Genomic DNA, 26652 nt, shown 5'->3' on the forward strand with positions numbered 1-26652 from the left:
ACGTGAACTCCAACTAACACTTTTAAGCAGTTACAGTGATAGTTTTTTGGGGGATAAAGATTTTACATAAATAAAAGCTGATCATTGTAATCGCCCCTTTTGCTGGGCAGGTTGATCTCTTAACCACTTAAGACCCGGACCATTATGCAGGTTAAGGACCTGGCCCCTTTTTGCGATTCGGCACAGTGTCGCTTTAACTGACAATTTACGCGGTCGTGTGACGTGGCTCCCAAACAAAATATTTTTTTTCCCCACAAATAGAGCTTTCTTTTGGTGGTATTTGGTCACCTCTGCGGTTTTTATTTTTTGCACTATAAACAAAATATAAACAATATTTTTTACTTTTTGCTATAATAAATATCTCCCAAAAATATATAAATGGATGATAAAATCAGCAGAGCTTCCCCTAATTTAAGATCTATCTCTCAGATCTACAACGACTGCACTTCCAAGTGCACTTGTAGTGCAGAGTGGATTTCCCTTTAGTAAATCAGCCCCAATGTCTCCTCTGCAATAAAATAATCCTACCTCTCACAGCCTTCTTTAGAATGTATAGTAAGCTGGGCATGCTGCCATGACCGAACTTGTGCAAGGCACATGGTAGAAGCTGAGGCAGATATAATAGTTTCCCTTTAAAGTGGTTGTAAACCCCTGCAATTAAAACATGAACAAAGCATATCCTTCTCTAGTGTATACATTCCTCAATCCAAAGCACCTAGCGCGCTTACAGCCCCCTCTCTTATTCCTCTGCTATCTGCATGAGTCACTTCTGACAATCTATTCCAACACCAGACAATCCTGGGAGATGGCCCCACACCCCTTCCAACACAGCAGCAGGTGATTGACAGCCTCAGCTGTGCATGTTTCCCTATGAGGCTGTGTGATGGGGGGTCCATTTTCTCCACTCAGGTCTCAGATTACATTCAGCTTGGTGCTCTATGCTGTGACATGTGCGACATCACACCACCACCCCCTGCCTTCTGTAGCTGTCTCAATTCTATACTTTGAACAGCTTTAGAGGAGAGAGGGCTGAAGGTAAATCAGGTGCAACTTATGTAGGTGGATCTGTTGAATCTCGGCGTATCATCGGAGGCCAGTCACTTCACTGAGTATATGTAAGGGTTTACAACCACTTTAACCTGTTGCCGACCGCCCCACGTACATTTACTGCGGGGCGGCGGCTCCCCTGCACAGAATCACGTACAGGTACACGATTCTGAATATCCGCTCCAGCTGTGATTGGACCAGTGGGGGCCAATCAGCAGGTCCGGCGGACCTGCCGATTGTTCCTGACAGAGGCAGAACAGCGGTCTGCCTATGTAAACAAGGCAGATCGCCGTTCTATTAGTAGGGAAGACAGAGCTCCTTTTTTTGTGCTATTCAGGAACACAAATCTCTATCTTCCCACAGTTAAAGCACCTCCCCCACAGTTAGCAAGCACTCCCTAGGGCAGTGATGGCGAACCTTGGCACCCCAGATGTTTTGGAACTACATTTGCCATGATGCTTATTCACTCTGCAGTGTAGCATCATGGTAAATGTAATTCCAAAACATCTGGGGTGCCAAGGTTCGCCATCACTACCCTAGGGACACATTTAACCCTTTGATTGCCCCTGATGTTAACCCCTTCCCAGCCAGTGTCATTAGTACAGTGACATTGCATTTTTTTTTTAGCACTGATCACTGTATTGGTGTCACTGGTCTCCAAAAAAGTATCAAAAAGTGTCACTTAGTGTCCAAATTGTCCACCGTAATGTCGCAGTCCCACTATAAGTCACTAGTAAAAATAAATAAAAAGACAGATCCATAAATCTATCCCATAGTTTGTAGACGCTACAACGTTTGCGCTAACCCTGGGGTGTCCAAACTTTTTTCAAAGAGGGCCAGATTTGATGAAGTGAACATGCATGAGGGCCGACCATTTTGCCTGACATTCTTGGAACCATTAAAATTCGGTCCAAGTGTGTTCGTTCAAGCTCTAATACACGGCCCAACAAGAATTCTCTTGCCTTTGTGGCTGTGTGTGAGTAAAGAGATGAGCTCAGGCGTATTATTTGGATTTACCGTATTTATTGGCATATAACGCGCGTCTTCATTTTAAGAGGGAAATTTCAGGAAAAAAAAGACATACAATTTTAAAAAAAGAACTGTGAAGCAAAATAAGGGTCAGTGCCCATCTGCAGACCCACCATTGCCAGGAATGCAGCACACACCATTGCCAGGAATGCAGCACCCACCATTGCCAGGAATGCAGCCTGATGGAGGGGGCAGGACGAATGCCAAAAAATTACATACAGGAGAATCTCCTGTTTACACAGCAGCCTCTTTAATAGAAAGTCCCACCTCGTTTAATGAGCAGAACGGTTGTCCAATGGCAGCGCAGGAGACGGGACTTCCTATTACAGAGCCCGCCCGTAAACAGGAAATTCTCCTCCTGTATGTATGGCACTTGTCCCACCTCCTCCCTGTCCCCTCCAAGGAAGCCAGCAGTTATATATTTTGTGGCCCTGGCAATGGGAGATCGTCGGGGGCCACAAAAGATAAATGTGTCCAAATAACCAGATGGGCCGTTTTAAAACCAGAACGCGGGCCGCGATTGGCCCCTGGGCCGGACTTTGGACATGCCTGCGCTAACCAATCAATAAACACTTATTGGGATTTTTTATTTTTATCTTACCAAACACATGTAGCAGAATACATATTGGCCTAAATTGATGAAGACATTTGTATTTTTTAAAAAAAAAAAAAAATATTGGATAGGTTTTATAGCAGAAAGTAAAAATTTTTTTTTTTTTTTGGCAAAATCTTTTTTTTTTTTTTTTGTTTATAGCGCAAAAAAATAAAACTGCAGAGGTGATCAAATACCACCAGAAGAAAGCTCTATCTGTTGAAAAACAAAAAACAAACACAGACTTACTGGCAGAATCGCCAGGTGAAAAAAATAAAAACATAATGCAACCCCAACATCTAAGAATGAGTAAGCTGAATAGGAAGAGAAGACTATAGCGGCCTTATTGATAATGTACGGAGGACAGATGCAGTCGTCACACGCAGAGAAAACCACAGGATTCCACACATTATACAGAGATCTGTGCTTAAAAAGGACACAGGCAAGATGTGGAACTAATTGGATGAGGTCTGCAGACTATTTATAGCAAGCAAAGGTTACAGATATACAGAGAATCTCTGCAGATTTTGTAGGAACCCATTTATTTTGGTTAAAGTGGAACTTGATTGTATTGAAAACCCACAAACAGAAAATGCTATTTATTTTTAATATTCAAAGTAACCTCGCCCAATCTATCCATGTCTCTATGCTTTATTATTTGTTGAGAAATCACTTTGAAAAACAACCCTCTTGCATTTCTAGCTGTGGCCATCTTGAGCAAGGAAGGGTAAATTATGTAGCATTTACTTCCTGAAATCCCTCTGCCCTTAGCTCAGGCATGCAGGCAGGAAGGTGTGCTTAACCGCTTAAGGACTGCCCACTGTATATATACGTCGGCAGAATGGCACGGACAGGCATAACCACGTACCTGTACGTGGCCCTTTAAATGCCTGCCGCCTTCCCCGTGAGTAGGACCGTGGGTCCCGCGGACTCAATCCCCGCGATCGTCTCACGAAGGTATAGAGCGGGGAGATACTTGTGTAAACAAGCATCTCCTTGCTTTGCCTAGTGAGAACGACACTGATCTCGGCTCCGTGTACTCGGAGCGGAGATCAGTGTCATGTGACACAGAGCCTATCCCCCCTACAGTTAGAAACACTATGCAGGGAACACTTAACCCCTTAACACTTGATTTTATTTGATTTTATTATTTGTTAAGCGCCAAATACAGTTCAAGACAAGAACTGCGCCTAAGCACTAGACAGACCAAATACATATACTGATATTCAAAAAAAATAAGCATAGCAGATATCACATACAGAATAGATTAGTAATAAATAACAACTGAAATAACATAAGGAGGATCATCTAAACAGAGGGAAAAAATGAAATAAAAAAAAAGAAAAGTTGAAGAAGCAGAATACCAGTCCACATTTAAATAGGCAGCAGCAAGTCAGGGCAGGCTGATGAGCTGGTTAGTAGTAAATAGCACATGTTCCTTATTCATATAGATTGGAAACACTTAACCCCTTCACCTAACCCCTTCACTTAACCCTTTTCACAGTAATCAGTGCATTTTTATAGCACTGATCGCTGTGAAAATGACAACGGTCCCAAAAATGTTTCAAAAGTGTCCGATGTGTCTGCCATAATGTCGCAGTCACGAAAAAAAAATCACTGATTGCCACCATTACTAGTAAAAAAAAATATTAATAAAAATGCCATAAAACTATGCCATATTTTGTAAACGCTATAACTTTAGCGCAAACCAATCAATAAGCGCTTATTTCGATTTTTTTTAACAAAAATATGTAGAAGAATACGTATCCACCTAAACTGAGGGAAACATTTTTTGGGGGGATATTTATTATAGCAAAAAGTAAAAAATATAGAATTTTTTTCAAAATTGACGCTCTACTTGTGGGGAAAAACTGACGTCAATTTTGTTTGGGAGCAACATCGCACGACTGCGCAATTGTCAGTTAAAGCAATGCCATGCCGAATCGCAAAAAGTGGCCTGGTCTTTGACCACCCAAATGGTCCGGGGCTGAAGTGGTTAAGTTAGAAAGCCCCTCTTTCTGATGAAAGAAAAAAATAAAAATGGCCCATGAAGACTCCTGGGATGTATGAAATCATTTTGGCCTAGGCCAAAAGAAGAAATGTAAAATAAATAAATAAATAAATAAATTATATATATATATATATATATATATATATATATATATATATATATATATATATATATATATATATATATATATATATATATATATATATATATATATATATATATATATATATATATATATATATATATATATACATATATACATATAAAAGCACACACACACACACACACACACACACAAGTAAATAAAATATACCACCCTCTCTACTTCCTAAGGCTAGCGTCATAGGGATTAAACATAGTTCTAGTTGATGGAGAGGTTAGTTTAGAAAAACGACATGTACATATCACAGGGTTGTTCCCGTGCCTCAAGGCTCTGAGGTTAGCGAAGACCCAAGAATTGATGGGAGGAGGGCAGCCCCAGTCACATGACGTCAAGTGAATTTTTTACTAAAAATATTGACGGTAGCATAATTGTTGCGTGACATAAAACATTGCAATTGTCATTTTTTTTTACAGAGTCTCAGTTTTCATAAAATATATAGTTGGGGGGGTTAAGTAATCTTCATGCCTAAAAGGTGCATTTTAAAGTGTTACTAAACCCACAACAGTAAAATCAGTCTGTATATGCAGTAAAGCATGCTTGGTGTACTTACTGTGAAACGGGTTAATCCTTTGCATTGTGTAAAAAGGCTGTTGGCTTCTGTCTTCTCTGATCCTCCCTTTCTTCCATAGCACATGCTCAGTTTGGTGTGTATTGCTAGAGATTTTATTATTTCTTGGGAGTGTGCATCTGATCAGCACAGGGCCAATCAGCACTGTCCAGACTGTCAGGCATCCTGCAGCCTCATAGGACAATTAGGGGAGAATGGAATCTTCTCCTACAGTAGGGTGACCAGACATCCCCAGTTTCAGGGGACAGTCCCCTGATTGAGGACACTATCCCTGGACAAAGTCTGTCCCTGGTTTTGTCCCCAGATTGGATTTAATAGGGGGCAGGGGCAATTTCAAAGACAGTCATTGCAGAATTAAAATTAAAAAAATTGAATTACACCCGCCGTGCCTACTAGCATAAGGGGGTTGTATTTTTCCCATTATCTGTGCCCCTTTCTGATGATCATGTGCTGGTCGGAGCGGAGGGAATATTTCTTCAGTTTCGGGTGCATGCCCATTCAGCTTCACTCGCATGTTCTTCTGCCTTGGCTCAAATCCTGGCCAGCCACCTGCCTATCTCCTTGCCTTCCCTGGCGGAGTGATCTTCCTCCGCTCCCCATCCAGTAGTAGCCGGGGCCCGGAGAGTAAGACTTGAGAGGCGGGCGGCGACGGGCAGAGAGTCGCTGATTGTTGCCATTACTAGTAAAGAAAAAATATGTCCCTGGATTTCATGTTAAAAAATCTGAACAGCTTATCCTACAAGTTTTAACCAGACACTGATAGAAGTGACAAGACTGCTATATACTGCTGAGAAGAAAAGATATTTAGCAGTTTATATTTATTAAAACACTTGCATTTCCATGTTCTGTGTACTGTGTGTAAAACATAAAAAATAAATGAAAAGGCTCCAGAAGCAAAAGGGTTAAATCGCTCATAAAAAGCACCATTAACCTTTTTACCTCGTAAAAAGAGAACCCAGATTAAGGGAAATGTGTACACAAGAAAAGCACAGTCAGAATAACAAGGAAGCATTCATTCTAGGACTATAAATAAAAGCCAAGTTACAATATTAAACTACAACTTCCTCATTGTGTTTTACACTTTCCTTCACAAAAACGCCCTTCGCCGTCATTTGTAATATACAATAAGTGACCCGTCACACTGGAATTCTCAGAGACTAGAGGTCAGATTCAGAAAACTACCAAGAACGGGGAAGCCCCAGCTTTGGTCCTTGTATTGGCCAATCACATCACAACTTACTTGTGACAAGAACGAGGTAAAGCTTTAGAACAGGCATGTCCAAAGTCAGGCCCGGGGGCCAAATGCGGCCCCCCTGTTGATTTAATATGGCTCCCCTGGGGATTTGGATATATATATATATTGTTTGTGGCCCCCAGGGCCACAAAAGATATATACTGTATTTATTGGCGCTACCTTGGAGGGGACAGGGAGGGGGCAGGACGAGTGCCATCAGATTACATGAAGAGAATCTCCTGTTTACTCAGCAGCGTCTCCATTGGAAGTCCCGTCTCCTGGGATGCCATTGGACGACTGTTCTGTCTATCATAGGAGGCAGGACTTTGTATTAAAGAGGCCACAGGGTAAACAAGACATTCTCCTGTTTGTAATCTGTCGGCACTCGTCCCGCCCCCTCCCTCTGCCCTCCGAGGCTGCAGATGGGCATCGTTCAGGCTGCACTGATGGCAATGGTAAGGCTGCATTTAAGGCACATGTGAGGCTGCATTTATGGCACATGTGAGGCTGCATTGGTTGCAATAGTGAGGTTGCAAAGGTAAGGCTGCATTCATGGCAATTGTAAGGCTGCATTCATGGCAATGGTGAGGCTGCATTCATGGCAATGGTGAGGCTGCATTCATGGCAATGGTGAGCCTGTGCGTGTTATACGCCGATAAATACGGTATATCCAAATAACACGCCCAAGCTCATCCTTAGTCCTAAGCAGCGCTCTGGGATTCGTTGGGGCCACAAATAAAATATATACAGTATATCCAAACTACACGCCCAAGCTCATCTCTTCACCACACACAGCCACAGAGGCAAGAGAATTCTTGTTGGGCCGTGTATTAGTGCTCGGACGAACACACTTAGACAGAATTTTAATGGTTCAAAGAATGTCAGGCAAAATAGTTGGCCCTAATGCATGTTCACTTAATCAAATCTGGCCCTCTTTGAAAAAAGTTTGGACACCCCTGCTTTAGCACAAAAAAACTTTCATCCTTTCAGAACCTTTTCAACGCAGAGGAACCCTTGAAATAATTTGATGTGATGGTCAGTGGGAAGAATGCTCCTTACACTTGTGGTCATTGGGAAGAATTCTCCCCTTACAGATAACTAAAAAGATCAATGGAGTCATCGGGAACTTATCTGACGCCCTGTACACACGGGCCAGAATCTCGCCAGGAAAATGTTTTTCCTGACGAGATTCTTGGCAAGAATCTCTTGCCGGCCGAGTGTACACACACTCTATTCAAAAGAGCCGCCGTTCTTTTGAATGGCAAGAACGTGGTGATATCTTCGCGTACGACGAGCATACGCTTGTCACATTCGATGCCGTCGCCGCCATCTTGCTGCACCCTATACTGCCCTTGGAAGCTACCACACAAGTATACAGACGCTCGGGTTTCTCGGCCGGAAGACACTGCTGAGAATCGAGACGAGAAAATAGAGAGCAGGTTCTCTATTTTTCTCGTCTAGATTCTGGGCAGTTTTCTGGTCGAGAAACCTGAGGCCTCGTACACACGACCGAGTTTCTCGGCAAAACCCAGCAAGAAACTTGCTGTTTTTTTTTTTTTTTTTGCCGAGGAAACAGGTCGTGTGTACATTTTTCGACGAGGAAACTGTTGAGGATCCCGTCGAGCCAAAAAGAGAGCATGTCTTTTTTTTCCTCAACGGGAATGGAGAAACTTGCCTTGTCGAGTTCCTCAACAGCCCAACAAGGAACTCGACGAGCAAAACGATGTGTTTCGCCCGTCGAGTTCCTCGGCCGTGTGTACGAGGCTTGAAAGCCTCGTACACACGCTCGGTATACTCGGCAAGAAAGCTCTGCCAGCAGTTTTCTTGCTGGTTCTTGCCTAGAAAACCGAGCGTGTGTACGAGGCTTGAGAGGCAGAAATTGCTCAAGGAACCCCTTCAACTTCTGGAGGAACCCTAGAGTTCCATGGAACCCTGGTGGAAAAAACCTTGATTTAGACAAGGGCACAGCCATGAAGACGGAAAAAAATCAATTCATGAGCAAGACGCTTTTTAACGCATTTACTGACACCTAGAGTTGTTGACAAAAAAAAGAGAGGATATACACTTTACAGCGGACCTTCCACCTAAACCCAAAAGCTGATGTACTCCTTTACTTACTCCCTCACTTCCAGTCCAAAATGCAGCAAAAATCATTAACAAAAGTGAAAAAAAAAAAAATTAGTATATTTACCTTTTTCCCAAGCTCCACCCACAGCGCCTAGACAAGGGTGACATCACATTCCTTCTGGTGAGACGATGGAGAACTTGTTTGAGAATCACCTGGTGAGATTTGGTTGACTCCACATTCCATTGGATCTCATCAGAAGAAGTGTGAATAAAACGGAATTCTTTTATTGGTCCAGCTTGGCACAATGGAAGTACAGTATGCATCTCTCATACCCTAGGGAAGATGACAATCACACAATAGTCACCACTACTGCAGTGATTGGTGCCATCTTCCAGGCCCTAATCAGGTTTAGCGCAAGCTTTGATAGCAAAAAACAAATACTCGTGCGTAGCCTAGCGTGAGCGTTCCCCCTGCACATTTGCCATGGGCGGGTTTGCTTGCTTAGCACTGCTGCCATTCAAAGACCTCCTTTTATTTATTTTTTGTAAATACAAGGCTTTCCCTGATTGGAGAAGGTGAATTGTGAATCTGATCAGCAGAGTGCACAGCGAATGGCTTCAGCACCCAGTGCCCAGCAAGCAGGGGCATGGATGTCTAAAGTAAGGTGACTAGATTTTTAAAATTAAACCTGGGTACTTTTTTTTTTACTAGTTATGGCGGCATTCAGCGTCTCTCTGCCCATCGCCGCCGTCTGCCTCACAGCCTGTCAAGTCTCATTCTCCGGGGCCCCCGGCTACTACTGGGTGGGGAGCAGAGGAAGATCACTCCACCAGGGAAGGCAAGGAGATAAGCAGGCAGGCAGTTGGCTGGGACTTGAGCCAAGGAAGAACATGCGAGCGGAGCTGAATGGGCATGCACCCGAAACTTAAGAAATATTCCCTCCGATCCGACCAGCACATGATCATCAGAAAGGGGCACAGATAAAGGAAAAAAAGACATCCCCCTAAGTTCAGTTTTTTTTTTTATTCTGCACGGACTGTCTTTGAAATTGCCCCAGTCCCTGTTCAATTCAATGATCAATGATTACCCTCTCTGACACCAATAATGGGACGCGATTACCCCCTCTGACAACAATGATGGGACACGATTACCCTCTCTGACACCAATAATGGGACACGATTACCCTCTCCGACACCAATAATGGGACATGATTACCCTCTCCGACACCAATAATGGGACGCGATTACCCCCTCTGACAACAATGATGGGACACGATTACCCTCTCTGACACCAATGATGGGACACGATTACCCTCTCTGACACCAATGATGGGACACCATTACCCCCTCTGACAACAATGATGGGACACGATTACCCTCTCTGACACCAATGATGGGACACGATTACCCTCTCTGACACCAATGATGGGACACGATTACCCTCTCTGACACCAATGATGGGACACCATTACCCCCTCTGACACCAATGATGGGACACGATTACCCTCTCTGACACCAATGATGGGACACGATTACCCTCTCTGACAACAATGATGGGACACGATTACCAACGGCAGGACATTTTCTACTCTCACTGGCCACAGTCCGGTCCCTCTAAAGTCTGAAGCATAAACAAACTGACCCTTTCTTTAGAAAGTTTGGAGACCGCAGCTTTATAGCTTCCTTTTCCCACTAAGGCTCCATTCACATCTCCGCGACAAGCAACACCACGTACGCGGCGTATTTTGCCGCGGATAGTGTATCTTTTTTTTTTTAATTCTTCCCATTGCTGTCAATGGGCGAACGCCAATGTCGCCTGAAAAAAAGGGTCCGGGACTTTTTTTCAGGCGACAGGCGTACGGCGTCTATGAGATGTGAACCATCTCCATAGACAGCAATGGGAATTTCCCCCTCTAGCGGCACAAGCGTCCGGCATCGGGCGTTTTGTCGCCTAGATGTGAATGGAGACTAAACTAAAGCTCATCTATGTGAACCATCCACATAGGAAAGACTGGCATTTGTATTCACAATGCATTTTCATGGAGCATGCTGGATGAAAAGTGTGATTGGTCCCAGAGGACTCCACAGGCTGATTAAGCTCATCAGATTCCTCCGATCATTAAAAAATATCACTATAGGGCGGAATGACCTTTTCAGCGACAAAAAAATATAAAAAAAAATGTGCAATTAGTCAGAATTAATGATCATATAAACAAATATATCAAACGATGGATGACAAACGTTGAATTTTCACAGCAGCGCTGATAGAGGGTGGTTGGAAAAGCCGCGTTCACAATTAGTCACGTGTCACCACAATAAGACAAAACGTTACTTTAACAGGAAACTGCAAGACCAGCTAGAAGCACAATGATACAGGCTACGTGCAAGGTGCAACACGGCGAGGATTAAAGAGTTCCCGCATTTTCAGCTGTGGCCGTAGAAGTTTCTAAATTGCGCAGATATATTTTTCAGCCATGAGTACTGACATGGCTGTGTTCTCAGACCAAGACAGAGAAATAATATGTGGAGAAATGTATGCAATCAATGCAAGTAACAGATTACCTACATCCCTTATGAGGGATATGTTACACCAGCAGGCGCATGCGATGGTGTGTAACACGCACTGCCGTGTGGTATGGTTGCATGCTACAATGAAAGGACAAGGGGAATGGCAGCCTCTAGCCCCCCTTTTCCTCATGGGAAAGTGGCGGGAGGACAGGGTTTAGGTTCCCCCTTGGAGCCTGGCGCTCTTAGGGGGATGATTTAGGCGGGCTCACAGGTCTGAGGGGAAAAAGGTAGTGACCTCTCTGTGACCTGTGAAAGCCCGCTCAAAATGACAGGTTAGAACCAGTTAGGCAGGTCATCTCTGTAGCCGCAGGGAAAGCCCGCGCAAAGTGTGTTCAAACTAGCCAGAACTGGCCTGAGTCTGGGGCTATATAAAGAGGGTTCCGTAGGTGTAGGAGCTCAGTTGCCTCAGAGGACAGAAGAACTGTGGTGTCCCCCCCCTCCCCTTGTTTTTTATGTCGCAGCTGTTATTATGTGGTTGGGTCACCTTTGTGTTTTGCAGAGGGAGACAAGTTTTAAATATAAGTTTATATTTTATAATAAATAAAGTAAATAAAAAAAAAAGAAGTTGAAGAACTTATGCTCATGCTGTTTTTGTTCAAGTGCATTGTTTAAAGCGGATCTCCACCCTAAAGTGAAGTCGCGCTGATCGGCACCCGCCCCCCCTCCGGTGTCACATTTGACACCTTTCAGGGGGGAGGGGGGTGCAGATACCTGTCTACAGACAGGTATTTGCACCCACTTCCGGCCACACGATACGGGCAAAGGACGGGTTTTTTCCTGGCTTCCCGTCCGTCCCCCGTTGTATGCTGGGAACACTCGGCTCCCAGCACACAGCGTTAGTCAATCGGCGGGCGCAGCGCGACTCGCGCATGCACCGTAGGGAACCGGGCAGTGAAGCCTGAGCGCTTCACTTCCTGGTTCCCTCACCGTGAATGGAGGGGGGAGCAGCAGAGTGACGAGCGATCGCTCGTCATCTGCTGCGGACGGCGCTGGACTCCAGGACAGGTAAGTGTCCTTATATTAAAAGTCAGCAGCTGCAGTATTTGTAGCTGCTGGCTTTTAATATATTTTTTTAGTGGCACATTATTATTATTATTATTATTATTATACAGGATTTATATAGCGCCAACAGTTTGCGCAGCGCTTTACACATCCGCTTTAAGTTGGAGTTGGGTAATTTTGTTTGCAGCCTGAGCCGTAGTGGCTAGGCTTGCTAAAGTTTATTTATATATTTATTACTATCTTAATTTATTGTTTACCCACTAGTTATTTATTTATCTATTTATTTATTTATTTAAACCAATAATAAACATCCGCGGCCTTTAATATCCAATGAGTGTCTGCTGTCGTTTTTTCTATTTTAAGTTTTTTTAAGAGTGTTTTATTTATTTACCGTCTACTTTCCCATTGGTCTTACAACGCATTGCAGGGTTTCTTTTTAAAAGGGTTGTAAAGGTACAATTTTTTTTCCTAAATAGCTTCCTTTACCTCAGTGCAGTCCTCTTTCACTTACCTCATCCTTCAATTTTGCTTTTAAATGTCCTTATTTCTTCTGAGAAATCCTGTTCTTCTGTCTGTAACTCCACACAGTAATGCGAGGCTTTCTCCCTGGTGTGGAGTGTCGTGCTCGCCCCCTCCCTTGGACTACAGGAAAGTCAGGACGCCTATTAACACACAGCTTCTTTCTCTTTCTGCAACGTAGAGAGCGTCCTGACTCTCCTGTAGTCCAAGGGAGGGGGCGATCACGACACTCCACACCAGGGAGAAAGCCTCGCATTACTGTGTGGAGTTACAGACAGAAGAACAGGAAGTGAGGATTTCTCAGAAGAAATAAGGACATTTAAAAGCAAAATGGAAGAATGAGGTAAGTGAAGGAGGACTGCACTGAGGTAAAGGAAGCTATTTAGGGGAAAAAAAATAAAAATTGTACCTTTACAACCCCTTTAACTTTATTGCCTCCAACACATGGGTGTGCTACAGCGTACCACTGTGTGAGGGCCCCATAGGTGTCTACGGAATATCTGTGCATCCCTGTGAGGGCAAACAAGGCACTCACAAGGATGTGCACTTAAAGTGGTTGTTAACCTCAGACATGAAATATGAACAAAGCATATCCCTATATAGTGGGTACTTGTCTCCGTTAAGAGCACTAAGTGTAATTTCTATCTGCTGCTTCGTTCCTCTACTAGCAGCATAAATCACTTCTAATGAGTTTTCCTGACACCAAGAGGGAAATGGTGACAGGGGAGGGAGCTCCAGCTGATTGACAGCTTCAGCTCTGTTCCTGTGTGAAGGGGGGGGGGGGTGTTCCTTCCCTCCAATCAGCTCTCAGAGCTCTCCTCTGCAGAGTGTAACTTCAGATCTCCATACCCTTTTTTTCCCCCCACTACTCAGACAAGCTTTATAAATTCTGGACTTTGAACAGATGTAGAGCAGAGAAGACAGCAGATAAACAGGTACAACTTGTCTAGGGGGATCTGTTTTACATCTGTGTATCACCTGAGGAAAGTCACTTCACTAAGTATATGTAAGGGTTTAGAACTATGTTAAAGTGGTTCTAAAGCTTTTTTGTTTTGTATTACAACAACAAAACATATCTATACTTATCTGCTCTGTGCAATGCTTTTGCACAGGGAAGCCCCAATCCTCTTCTTCTGAGGGTCCCCCGCAGTTGCTCTAGGCTCCTCTTCTTCACCGAGTGCCCCCATGGAAAGCCGCTTTTCATGCTGCATCCATTGACACAGACAGCGGGACTCGGATTAGATTGACAGCAGATAGAGAGCATGGCTCCCGCTGCTATCAATCTGTCCAATGAGAAAAGAGACAGTGGCGGGAGCTGCTGTGCTTGTGCATATCGGTGGATCAGATCGGGTTCAGGTAAGAAAAATGGGGGGAGGGGTCTTGGGGGAGCTGCAGCACAGAAGGTTTTTGACCTTAAAGGGGTTGTAATCCTGCGTCATTGGATTTGATTGACAGCAGCGGGAGCCAATGGCTGGCCATCTATCCAATCAAGACCTGAGAACCCCGGACAGAGAGGTACATCACGTCTCCGCCAAGGGACGAACGGGCTCAGGTGAATAAAACAGGGGGCTAGGGGGCCGGTCAGTGTCAGAAGTTTTTTCACCTAAATGCATAGAATGCGTTAAGGTGAAAAACCTTAAAGCGGACCTTGTGTCGTTTTTTCATCTTTCCATCTATTAAATCTTCTGCCCTTGTTGTTGTTTTAACTTTGGATAGTAATATTTATTTTTCTGCCAGTAAATACCCTATACAGCCCACTTCCTGTTTCTTGTCCGCTAAAAAGCCTAGGCTCATGACATCATGCACAGCTCTCTCTATCACTCTCATTGGAGTTTACCAGGAAGGGAGGGGGGGGGGGATGAGTCATAAGAGGGCCAATGAGAGTGTGGCTCTGTGTAAATCCAGGAAGTGAACAGGCAGCAGCTTTCAACTGCCCACAGTTAAAATGATTGCAGCCGGACTCTGTGGAGGGAGATTTCTGCAGCATATTTGGCAAGTACAGAATCACAGTACATATAAGATAATATGCAAAGTGGTTGGAGGGAAGCTTCAGAATGGCAAAGATGTTTTTATTACAAATTATGTGAGCAGACTGCAGTTCCTCTTTAAAGCGGTTGTAAACCGCATAAACTTTTTTTTTTTTTCCCAAACCTGCAATGCAAAAGGCATAATAGGCTAGTATGCACCGCATACTAGCCTATTATGAAATACTTACCTCGGAACGAGGTGTGTACCACTTACCTGGTCCACGCCGAGCAGGATGTCATCTTGCTCCGGCGTGTCTTCCGGGTATCGCCGCTCCAGCGCTGTGATTCGCTGGAGCGGCGATGACGTCACTCCCGCGCGTGCGCGCGGGAGATTTAAAATCGGCTGGGTCCGGCGGATGCCGGTCCTTCAGCCGTGGATTCCCCCCTGCGCATGCGCCGCCCGCATTGCGGGGGGAATATCTCCTAAACCGTGCAGGTTTAGGAGATATTCTCCTTACCTACAGGTAAGCCTTATTATAGGCTTACCTGTAGGTAAAAGTCCAAATAGTGGGTTTACAACCACTTTAAGCTGGGTTCACACTATTGGGAATTGGATGTGGGTTTCCCTGCATCAATAGCACATAACAGGAGACTGTGACTGGCTTTCAATGGCCAGTTTACACAGCTCCGAACGGCCGCGGTCCGCACTGGAAAACGGTCGTGTGTGTGTGTGTGTGTGTGTGTGTGTGTGTGTGTGTGTGTGTGTGTGTGTGTGTGTGTTTGGCTCTGTTTTAGGTCCGAATTCAGGCAAAAGTTGGGACCGGATTGGCCCCTGAAACAGAGAACAGGGACGCACCGGACCCCTGCTGCAAGCCGCGACCACAGCATGTGTGAACTCGGCCTCAGGGTTTCGGGCCGCTGTAAAGTACACCCGTGTGACGGAGGCCTTACACGCAACTCACAAGTGTATGTCACTCTACAAGTGCCATTGTAAGGCTTTCTTGTGCGTTTCAGCATGCCTACATTCTTCCTCAATACAGACAGCAATTCTTTTCTCTTTGCATTGATAAACTCAGATCACCCTGGTGTGAATGAACCCCAAGGGAACTTTTCTTGGCTGAATCATACAACAGCTATGTTCCATCTAATAAGCAACATATTTTCTGTAATAAGAAAATAAAAATCACTGAAGCTTTCTCTGATGCCGCGTACACACGACCGGTTTTCGTGTTGTAAAAAACAACGTTTTTCAGGCTCTAGAAAAAACAACGTTTTTTTCAACTTGATCATTAAAACGCCCTTGCCTACACACGATCGTGAAAAAAAAATGCTCTAGCAAAGCGCGGTGACGTACAACACGTACGACGGCACTATAAAGGGGAAGTTCCATTCGGATGACGCTACCCTTTGGGATTTCCTGTTAGTAAAAGACGATTCGCGCTTTTCTGTCTGTTACAGCGTGATGAATGTGCTATCTCCATTACGAACGCTAGTTTTACCAGAACGAGCGCTTCGTCTCATAACTTGCTTCTGAACATGCGTGGGTTTTTCACGTCATTAAAGCCCACACACGATCATTTTTTACAACCCTAAAAACGACCATGTTAAAAATGTCGTAAAAAAAATAGAGCATGTTAGAAAAAAAATGTGCCCGTTTTTCAGAACCCGAAAAATGCTCTGTAGCCCACAGACATTAACAATTTTTTTTACAACCCGAAAAACGGTTGTGTGTACGCGGCATAAGGCTTAGGCTAACTGGTGACTAGTAAGAGAACCTCCGCTAGCTCGCCACAGTCGAGCTGATGGATGGGATGATGTCACTTCCTTAAAACGTGCCCTTACGTGTTGCGTCCCTGGTTGGGGATTTCACCATTTTAATGGCCTTGCTGTACCTGCAGGAAACACGGGGGGGGGGGGGGGGGGAACCCATGATGTTTTTTCCAAAATGCACCTGCAGGGTGGCTGCACAGAACAGCATAGTACTGTAGCACCATGTGGGTTCCTGCACCCAAAAATGTTCTGCAATTTTTGATGCATGGGGTTGCCATTAAAGGATTAATAACACCCCTGTGTGTCTACTAATAGGAAGTGGTTTAGCCTAAAGGCAGATTCTATTAGGTAGATTCAGTAAGAGTTAGGCCGGCTTATCAGTAGATAAGCCGACCTAACTCAGAATCTACGCCGACTTATGTTTAAGTGTATTCTCAAACAGAGATACGCTTAAACATATCTAAGATACGACGGCTTGCGCCGTCCTATCTTAGATTGCAATATTTCGAATGGCCGCTAGGTGGCGCTTCCATTGCGGTCGGCGTAGAATATGTAAATGAGTAGATACGCCGATTCACGAACGTACGCCTGGCCGACGCAGTACTTTTACTCCGTTTACGTTAGAGATAGGCCGCCTAAAATTAGAGCTTAGCCCTAATGTAATGTTAAGTATGGCCGCCGTTTCCACGTCGAAATTCGAAATGTTTACGTCGTTTGCGTAAGTCGTCCGTGAATCGGGATTTACGTCCACATCAAAATCAATAGGCCCGTGCGGCGTACTTAGCCGCAATGCACACTGGGAAATGTAGGCGCCCGCCGCATGCGCAGTATAAAAAAAAACGCCAAAAACGTAAGGTCAAGCTTTATTAACATAAAACACACCCCCCTTTAACACATTTGAATTCGGCGCCCTTACACCCGCCCGCTTTAGGCTACGCCGCCGTAACATAGCAGGCAAGTACATTGTGAATCATGTACTTGCCTCGCTAACTTACGGCGGCGTAGCTTAAATGCCTTAAGCTACGCCGCCGCAAAGTTGCAGCAACGTACCTGAATCTAGACAAATATAAATAAGCTGAAACTCAAAAAGAGAGGAAGAGGAAAAAGAGAGTGTAGCATCATTTATCTGGGAGGAAAAAAATAATAATCTAGGAGCAGGACTGCTACCCTGAATTGTAACCAACAAGATGATTATCACCCTATCCCAACCAATCACAGATCAGCTCCACTGATATATAATCAATATTGCCTGCAGACATATAGTAGATACAAATCTGACCTGTCATGCACAGGGTTCTCAATGAACAATCTTGCCGGGGGCATATAAGAATTGTAACTTAATTACGAAGATCAATTGTGTTTACATGACCTAAGGAAAATGAATGAGCTTGCTCATAGCTAAACAGGCTTTCAGGTGAAAGGTCCCTTAAAAAGCAGAAGTCCCTGACAGTAGTAGTAAGCAATCTAAACTCCGTAGAATAAACGAGCACAAGGAACGTTTAACGTTTTCACCAGATTCCTTTCCTACGGATGTATTCTAATTTTACATTTCCTATGTCCAAGATCTGCCTGCTTCCATCATGTCGCTGCAATGCGAAGATAAACATTGCGATTGTTTACTTACATGTAATATGAGGGTGTTCTATGGAAACGCAGGTCATTGATCTTCAGTAGTGGCGCTATTCATCTTCTGCTCTGGGAGTCTGTGGAAGGCTCTGATTTCCGGGGATATTTGGAGATTTCTCTCCCTGGAACTATCTCTGGATTTCAGTACAACTCTATTGTTTGTTATACTCTGATATAATCCCTGTTCACACCTGTGTAACTATATGAGCAACGACGCATGACAAGTGGATCGCCATTATTTTCAATGGGACCCGATCACACCTGTGGGTTTCCCTTTCGTCCCCCTTGTAAAAAAAAAAAAAAAAAAAAAAAGCAGCAATTGTTTTCTGTGCCCTTTTATTTAGCCTGCATTTCCCTATGTAGATCAACACAGCTCAACAGGCAGGGTGTGAATGAGAAGCTAAAGTCTCAATCCAATTCGAAATTGTCTGCACATGTAATGATCGGATCTGGATGTGTGTGGAGTCACATAAGGAACAATGCAATCTTAGGCTTTATATATCAGTAGCGGGTCGGAATAAATGTTTCATTACATGTAACAATATTGTAGCAGGCGTGTTGTTGGTTTACAATTCACCATAATGTTTCCTCTAATGGTGGCCATACACGTTTCGACAAAATGATTGATTTATTTTCCAATCTGATTGGAATAATCGATCTATAGTCGACAACCCATTTGATCGATATGCCACATACAAGGAAGTGCATTTCGAGCGATAGTTAAGATTTGATTGAATCTGATCGAAAGGGAGTCTAAAATCACTTGGAAGAGAAGTTATTGATTTTTGCAGATCAATTGGATGAAATAAAAAAATGAAATGTGTATCAGTAAGAATATTATTAGAAACCTAATATGCAGGACGGGGTCATTTTACAATCTCTTATATGAAAAAAATAAATAGTATATATAAAATGTAAATTAAAAAATTATATATATATATATATATATATATATATATATATATATATGTTAGATAGATAGATAGATAGATAGATAGATAGATAGATAGATAGATAGATAGATAGATGGATAGATAGATAGGATAGATAGATAGAATAGATAGATAGGATAGATAGATAGGATAGATAGATAGGATAGATAGATAGAATAGATAGATAGGATAGATAGATAGGATAGATAGATAGGATAGATAGATAGGATAGATAGATAGATAGGATAGATAGATAGGATAGATAGATAGATATCACATAATACACACATATATTTTATAACAAATATATAAACATATATAAGAAGAATAGATCACAACGGGTTCGGCAATCACGTGACGCATTCCAAGGCTCAACATATACAGTCCTGGGATCCTCTAAACAATATTATCATTACCATAAACTTTAGTTTAACTGCTAAATGTCCCTAGATCATTATTCCTACATTCTGGCATTTCCTATAGTCAGTAGTGGACTGCAGAAAAAGTCATTAGAATTTAAGTATCCTGTACACAAAGATTGGCACAGCCTGGCAGATGGATGCAATATATGCCCACTGGCGCTATCTTATATTACATACCAGGGTGATCCCTGGACACATACAGTATATTATATAAGAAAGAGATCCCTGAACACTCATCTCTTCAGGAAAGCCTATCCCTCCTCCTCCACCTAAATACTCAACTTTTATTTTCCCCATCCCCCTACAGCTATTACCTTTTGTATTACTTGCCTGTCCCTTTCAGATTGCAAGCTCTTATGAACAGAGCCCTCCTAATCCTCTGCTATTGAATTGAATTGGTTGAAATGATTGGACTTGTAGCTTCTTTCAACCCAACTATTTAACTACAGTATGTGTTGTATCAGCACTGTCTGCCTTTACTTTGAAATGCATTGTGCAACCTGTTGGCTCTATTTAATTCCTGTATTGTAATAATACTATCATAATAGTAAAAACAACATTAATAATAATAATAATAATAATAAAGCACGTTATTGCCCCTTCCATTTAGATTGTCTCCCTTTACTTTGCAAAGCATTGTGCAAACTGCTGGCTCTATTTAATTCCTGTATTGTAATAATACTATCATAATAGTAAAAACAACATTAATAATAATAATAATAATAATAAAGCACGTTATTGCCCCTTCCATTTAGATTGTCTCCCTTTACTTTGCAAAGCATTGTGCAAACTGCTGGCTCTATTTAAATCCTGTATTGTAATAATACTATCATAATAGTAAAAACAACTTTATTAATAATAATAATAATAATAATAATAATAATAATAATAATAATAATAAAAGCATGTTATAATTTGTCCCTTCCATTTAGATTGTCTCCCTTTACTTTGCAAAGCATTGTGCAAACTGCTGGTATTGTAATAATACTATCATAATAGTAAAAACAACTTTAATAATAGTAATAACAATAATAATAATAATAATAATAATAATAATAATAATAATAAAGCACGTGTATCACTTGCCCCTTCCTTTTAGATTGTAGGCTCATATGAATGAGACCCTCCAAGCCCTCTTGCATTGAATCTATTAGTTTGAACTAGATTTAGATTGACTTGTATCTTTTCTTCAACCTAACTATGTACAGTAGCTATTTATTGTATTAGTACGGCCTCCCATTACTAAGCACTGTGCAAACTGCTGGCTCTATTTAAATCCTGATTTGTAATAATAATAATAATAATAATAATAATACTAAAGCGCCTGTATCAATTGCCACTCTTTTTAGATTGTAAACTCAGACAAGTGAGACCCTCCAACCTATGTAACTATGTATTGTATCTGTACAATTTCCCTTTACCTTATAAAGCACTATGCAAACTGTTGGCTCTATACAAATCCCCTATAATAATAACAAAGTGCCTGTATCACTTGCCATCCCTATTAGATTGTAAGCTCATATGAGCAAGACCCTCCAAACCCTCTTGTATTGAATGTATTTGATTGAACTAGATGGACTTGTATCTTTTTTCAACCTATGTAACTATGTATTGTAACTGTACAATCTCCCTTTACTTTGCAAAGCAGTGAGACAACGGTTGGCTCTATACACATCTCATATAATAAAAACAACAAAGCACATGTACAGTATAACTTGCCCCTCTATTAGATTGTAAGCTCATATGAGCAAGACCTCCAAACCCTCTTGTATTGAATGTAATTGGTTGAACTAGTTGGACTTGTATCTTTTTTTTCAACCTATGTAACTATGTATTGTATCTGTACAATCTCCCTTTACCTTGTAAAGCACTATGCAAACTGTTGGCTCTATACAAATCCCCTATAATAAGAAAAACAATAACAACAACAACAACTACTACTACAACAACAACAAAGCACATGTACCACTTGCCCATCCCTTTTAGGATTGTAAGCTCATATGAGCGAGACCCTCCAAACTCTCTTGTATTGAATGCAAGGTTGAACTAGATGGATTTGTATTTTTTTTTTAACCTATGTAACTATGTATTGTAACTCTATGGTCTCTCTTTACCTTGTGAAGCACAGTGCAAACTGTAGGCTCTATACACATCTCCTATAAAAATAATAATAATAATAAAAACAACAAAGCACATATATCACTTGCCCCTCTCTTTTAGATTGCAAGCTCATATGAGCAAGACCGTCCAAACCCTTTTATATTAAATGTAATTGGTTGAATTAGATGGATTTGTATATTTTTTCAACCTATGTAACTATGTATTGTAACTGTACAATCTCCCTTTACTTTGTAACGCACTGAGCAACCGTTGGCTCTATACACATCTCCTATAATAATAATAATAATAATAATATTAAGAATACAAAAAATAACAAATCTCATGCATCACTTGCCCCTCTCTCTCTTTTAGATAGAAGCTCAGACAAGCAAGACCCTCAAACCCTCTTGTATTGAATGTCATTGGTCAAATTAGGACTTGTATCTTTTTTCAACCTACCTAACTATGTATTGTAACTGTACTGTCTCCCTTAAAACAATTTTTAACATTAGATTGAGGCTCGTTTTGTGAAGGGGAATCGTCTAGTTTTTTTAAAATTCGAAGCAGTACTTACCGTTTTATAGATACATCTTCTCTGCCGCTTCCGTGTATGGTCTTCGGGACTGGGCGTTCCTATTTGATTGACAGGCTTCCGACGGTCGCATACATCGCGTCACGAGTAGCCGAAAGTAGCCAAACGTCGATGCGGCTCTATACGGCGCCTGCGCACCGACGTTCGGCTACTTTCGGAAAATCGTGACGCGATAGATGCGACCGTCGGAAGCCTGTCAATCAAATAGGAACGCCCAGTCCCGCAGCCCATACCCGGAAGCGGCGCAGAAGATCGCTCTCTAAAACGGTAAGTACTGCTTCGATTTTAAAAAAACTACCCGATTCCCCTTCACAAAATGAGCCTCAATCTAAGGTTAAAAATTACGTTTTCAGGTGAACCTCCACTTTAAGAATACAAAAAATAACAAATCTCATGCATCACTTGCCCCTCTCTCTCTTTTAGATATAAGCTCAGACAAGCAAGACCCTCAAACCCTCTTGTATTGAATGTCATTGGTCAAATTAGGACTTTTTTTTCAACCTATGTAACTGTACTGTCTCCCTTTACCTTGTAAAGCACTGAGCAAACTGTTTGCTCTATACACATCTCATATAATAATAATAACTACTACTAAGCACATCACCTGCCCCTCTCTTTTAGATTGTAAGCTCATAAGACCAACCCCTCTTGTATTGAATTGGTTCATCTAGATGGACTTGTATCTTTTTACAACCTACGTAACTAATTACGATATCTCTTCTGTCTCCCAGTACTTTGTAAAGAACTGTGCAAACTGTTGGCTCCATTTAAATTGCGTATTATTATAATAATATTAATAAAGTGCTCCTTTTCCGCTCTCTGGCACTCTATACATCAGGCTTTTCGTTAGCAGCTCCACCAATACAAGCCATGCCATGCCTTTCCATACACAGAGCCCTGGTGTCTCCACCATACCCAGTAGGACATTTTTTCCTCTCCATTGGGAAAAGAAAGACGTGCGGAATGCTGTGCAATCATTCCATAGACAATGGAGGGCTAGTGGCGGACACTCCCCCAGTGTCAAGCAAAATGTGAGCATTCCTCCCTGGGCACACAGAGGGATCCTACATGGAGAACACTAACTACAAACACAGAATAATAATATTTATAAACAGAGGACACTATCTACAAACTTTATCCCTTCACTGCCCTATAATAAGCAAATAGTGGACATGCACTTTAAGTAGTGGACATGCCCTTTAAGTGCTACGCTTGGTGCGCAACAGCTGATGTGCAGCGGATGAGGCTCAGCCCAGAGGATGGAAGGAGCAGCAGATTGCATCACAGATCTCTCACATTCCACCCACATCTATCTACACTCCAAATACTTTCACTTTACTTCTCTCGAATTTTTCTTCACTTGAGATCTGAATACATCCCCCGCTGCTCTTCTCTGCACCGTATGGATCTCCAGGCTGGAATCCATTACATAGAACTGTCAGCAATGCAAGCTGGAGAAGTGCTGCAGTACAAAGTGCAGGAACCAATCAGATTGCAGCTTTTATCTGCTTAGAGATGCATGAACACTGGGAGCTGTCTTCTGATTGGTTGCTGGCCTTATTTTCTTCTAGAAGCAATGAATAAAGGAGGGAGAGTTTGCAGAGCGGTCCGGTGTGTGCCCGGTGTACCGGCCCGGTGGGTGTGTATAGAGCCGGGCTCTGTCGGTTACCTGCTCGGACGGGTGTTCGGTGGAGATTAGTAGTCCATGTTCCGGAGGACGGAGAGGAGAAGGCAGACCGATCCCGCTCCAGCATGCAGCACTCTGCTCGGGGCTGACTTCATCCACTGGCTCTGCCTCTGCTTGACGTCAACTCCGCTGTCACATGGCCACATGAAAGCCGGGAGAGCCCTGGTTGTCCTGGCAACTCCGGGCTGCTGAGAGCTGATGATTTCTATGGGGTCATCCGACACACACCCCGATACTCTGATGCTGGGGGGCTCCTCTATGGGGGGGGGGGGGCTCTTCTATGAGAATGGCTCTTCTATCAGAGGGCTCCTCTATGGGTGGGGGCGCTACTATGAGGGGGCTCTTCTATGAGGGGGGCTCTTCTATGAGAGGGGCTTTTCTATGAGGGGGGCTCTTCTATGAGGGGGGGACTCTTCTATATGGGGGGCTCTTCTATGAGGGGGGACTCTTCTATATGGGGGGCTCTTCTATGAGGGGGCTCTTCTATGAGGGGCGGGACTCTTCTATATGGGGGGCTCTTCTATGAGAGGGGCTCTTCTATATAGGGGGCTCTTCTATGAGGGGCGGGACTCTTCTATATGGGGGGCTCTTCTATGAGAGGGGCTCTTCTATGAGGGGGGCTCCTCTACTAGGGGGGAAATCTCTATGAGGGGGGCTACTCTATGAGGGGGCTCTTCTACCAGGGGCTCATCTTTTAGGCTTTTCTACTAGGAAGGCTCCTCTACCAGGGGCTCCTCTTTTAGGGGGGCTCTTCACTTAGGGAGGTTCATCCTACTAGAAAGGCTCCTCTACCAAGGGGACTATTCTACAGAGGACTCCCCAATTAGGGGATCCTCTACTGAGGGGGCTCTTCTACCACGGGATCCTCTACTGGGGGGTCTCTTCTACCAGGGGCTCCTCTACTAGGCGATCCTCTACTGGGAGGTCTCTTCTACCAGGGGCTCCTCTACTAGGGGATCCTTTACTGGGGGGATCTTCTACCAGGGGCTCCTCTACTAGGGGATCCTCTACTGGGGGGGCTCTTCTACTGAGGGGGCTCTTCTACCAGAGGCTCCTCTACTAGGGGATCCTCTACTGGGGGGCTCTTCTACCAGGGGCTCCTCTTTTAGGCAGGGCTGTACTACTAGGAAGTCTGCTTTACCTGTGGGACTCTTCTACCAGGGGCTCCTCAATTAGGGCTCCTCTACTAGGGGATCCTATACTAGGGGGGCTCTTCTACCAGGGGCTCCTCTTTTAGGCAGAGCTTTTCTACTAGGAATGCTCCTCTACCAGGGGCTCCTCTTTTAGGCAGGGCTCTACTACTAGGAAGACTCCTCTACCAGGGGACTCTTCTACCAGGGGCTCCTCTTTTTTGGGGGGGGGGGCGATCTTCTACTAGGAAGGCTCATCTACTAGGAAGCCTCCTTTACCAGGGGCTCCTCATATAGGGTGTCCTCTTCGGAGGGACTCCTCTATCTGCAGGACTCTTCTACCAGGGGCTCCTCTTTTAGGGGAGCTCTTCTATTAGGGAGGCTCATTTTCTAGAAAATCTGCTCTACCAGGGGAACTCCTCTACCAGGGGCTCCTCAACTAGGTTTCCTCTACTAGGCAATCCTCTACTGAGGGGCTTCTCTTTTAGGGGGACCATTCTACAGTGGACTCCCCAACTAGGAGTCCTCTTCTTTAGGGGGCTCTTCTACCAGGGGCTGCTCTTTTACTAGGAAGGCTCCTCTACCAGGGGCTCTTCTACTAGAGAGGGCTCCTATATGAGGGGAGTTCTTCTACTATGAAGGGGGGATCACTTCTACTAGGGAAGGCTCCTTTTTCAGGGGACTCCTTTGCCAATAAGGGCATTTCTAATGGAGGCTCTTCTACTAGAGGGTTCCTCTATGAGGCAGTTTCTTCCACTGGGGGTGGTAGGACTTCTACTAGAAGGGCCTATCTACTAGGGAAGGCTCCTTTGCCACCAGGGGGCTCCTCTGCTAGAGAGGGCTTCTCTACTAGGGACTCTCCTGCTAGAGTTCTCCTCTATGAGGGGGACTTTTCTACTAGGGGGGTCCTCTACTAGGGGAGATCTTATTTTAGGAGGCTGCTCTATTGGGGGGCTTTGCTATTAGGAGGTTTCTCTACTGGGTGGGTGTTCTACTAGGGGGAATCTCCCAGGGGGTTTCCTCTACTATAATAGGGGGTCCTCTATTAGGGGATTTCTACTATTAAGGGGCTCCTTTTCTAGGGGACTGCTCTACTTGGACTACTATTTTACTGGGGGGGGGGGGGGTTGGCTCTTTCACTGGAAGGGTCTTTAATGAGAATAGCACTTTTATTGGGGGGGGGGGGGCATCTTCTGGGTGGGCTCTGTTCCTAGGTGGCTCCTCCACTAGAGGACTACTCCAATAAGGGACACTTCTACTAGAGGGCTCTTTTGCTAGGGGGCTCTTTTACTAGGGGAGGCTCTTCTACTAGGAGGCATTTCTAGAAGGGGCCCTCTACTAGGGAGAGCTCTTCTACAAAGAAGCTGCTCTACTAGGGGGGCTCTTCTACTAGTTGGCTCCTCTATTAGAGAGCACTTTGATTAAGGGGGCTCTGCTATTAGGGTTTTTTCTAGGGGGGTGCTCGATTAGTGGGCTCTTCTACTGGGTGGTTTTCCACTGGAGGGGTCTTTTACCAGCAGGGATCTTTTATCTAGTTGGGCTCTTCTATGAGGAGGCTCTTCTACTAGGGGGCTCTTCTACTAGGGGGGTTCCTCTATTAGAGAGGCTTTTCTATTAGGAGAGCTT

The 26652-nt window shown here is 43.7% G+C and overlaps 1 protein-coding gene across 1 annotated transcript in view; it reads right to left on the reverse strand.

Annotated features, from left to right (window-relative positions):
* Positions 1 to 24025, reverse strand: part of NCALD (neurocalcin delta) — a 135468-nt gene extending 111443 nt beyond the window's left edge. Inside the window, exon 1 of the mRNA XM_040354796.1 lies at positions 23879 to 24025. The gene's annotated coding sequence lies outside the window, so the exon portion shown is untranslated. The remainder of the gene's footprint in view (positions 1 to 23878) is intronic.
* Positions 24026 to 26652: the final 2627 nt, after the last annotated feature.

This window comes from Rana temporaria, chromosome 5 (genome assembly GCF_905171775.1).
Source record: "Rana temporaria chromosome 5, aRanTem1.1, whole genome shotgun sequence".
Classification (NCBI taxonomy): Eukaryota; Metazoa; Chordata; class Amphibia; order Anura; family Ranidae; genus Rana; species Rana temporaria.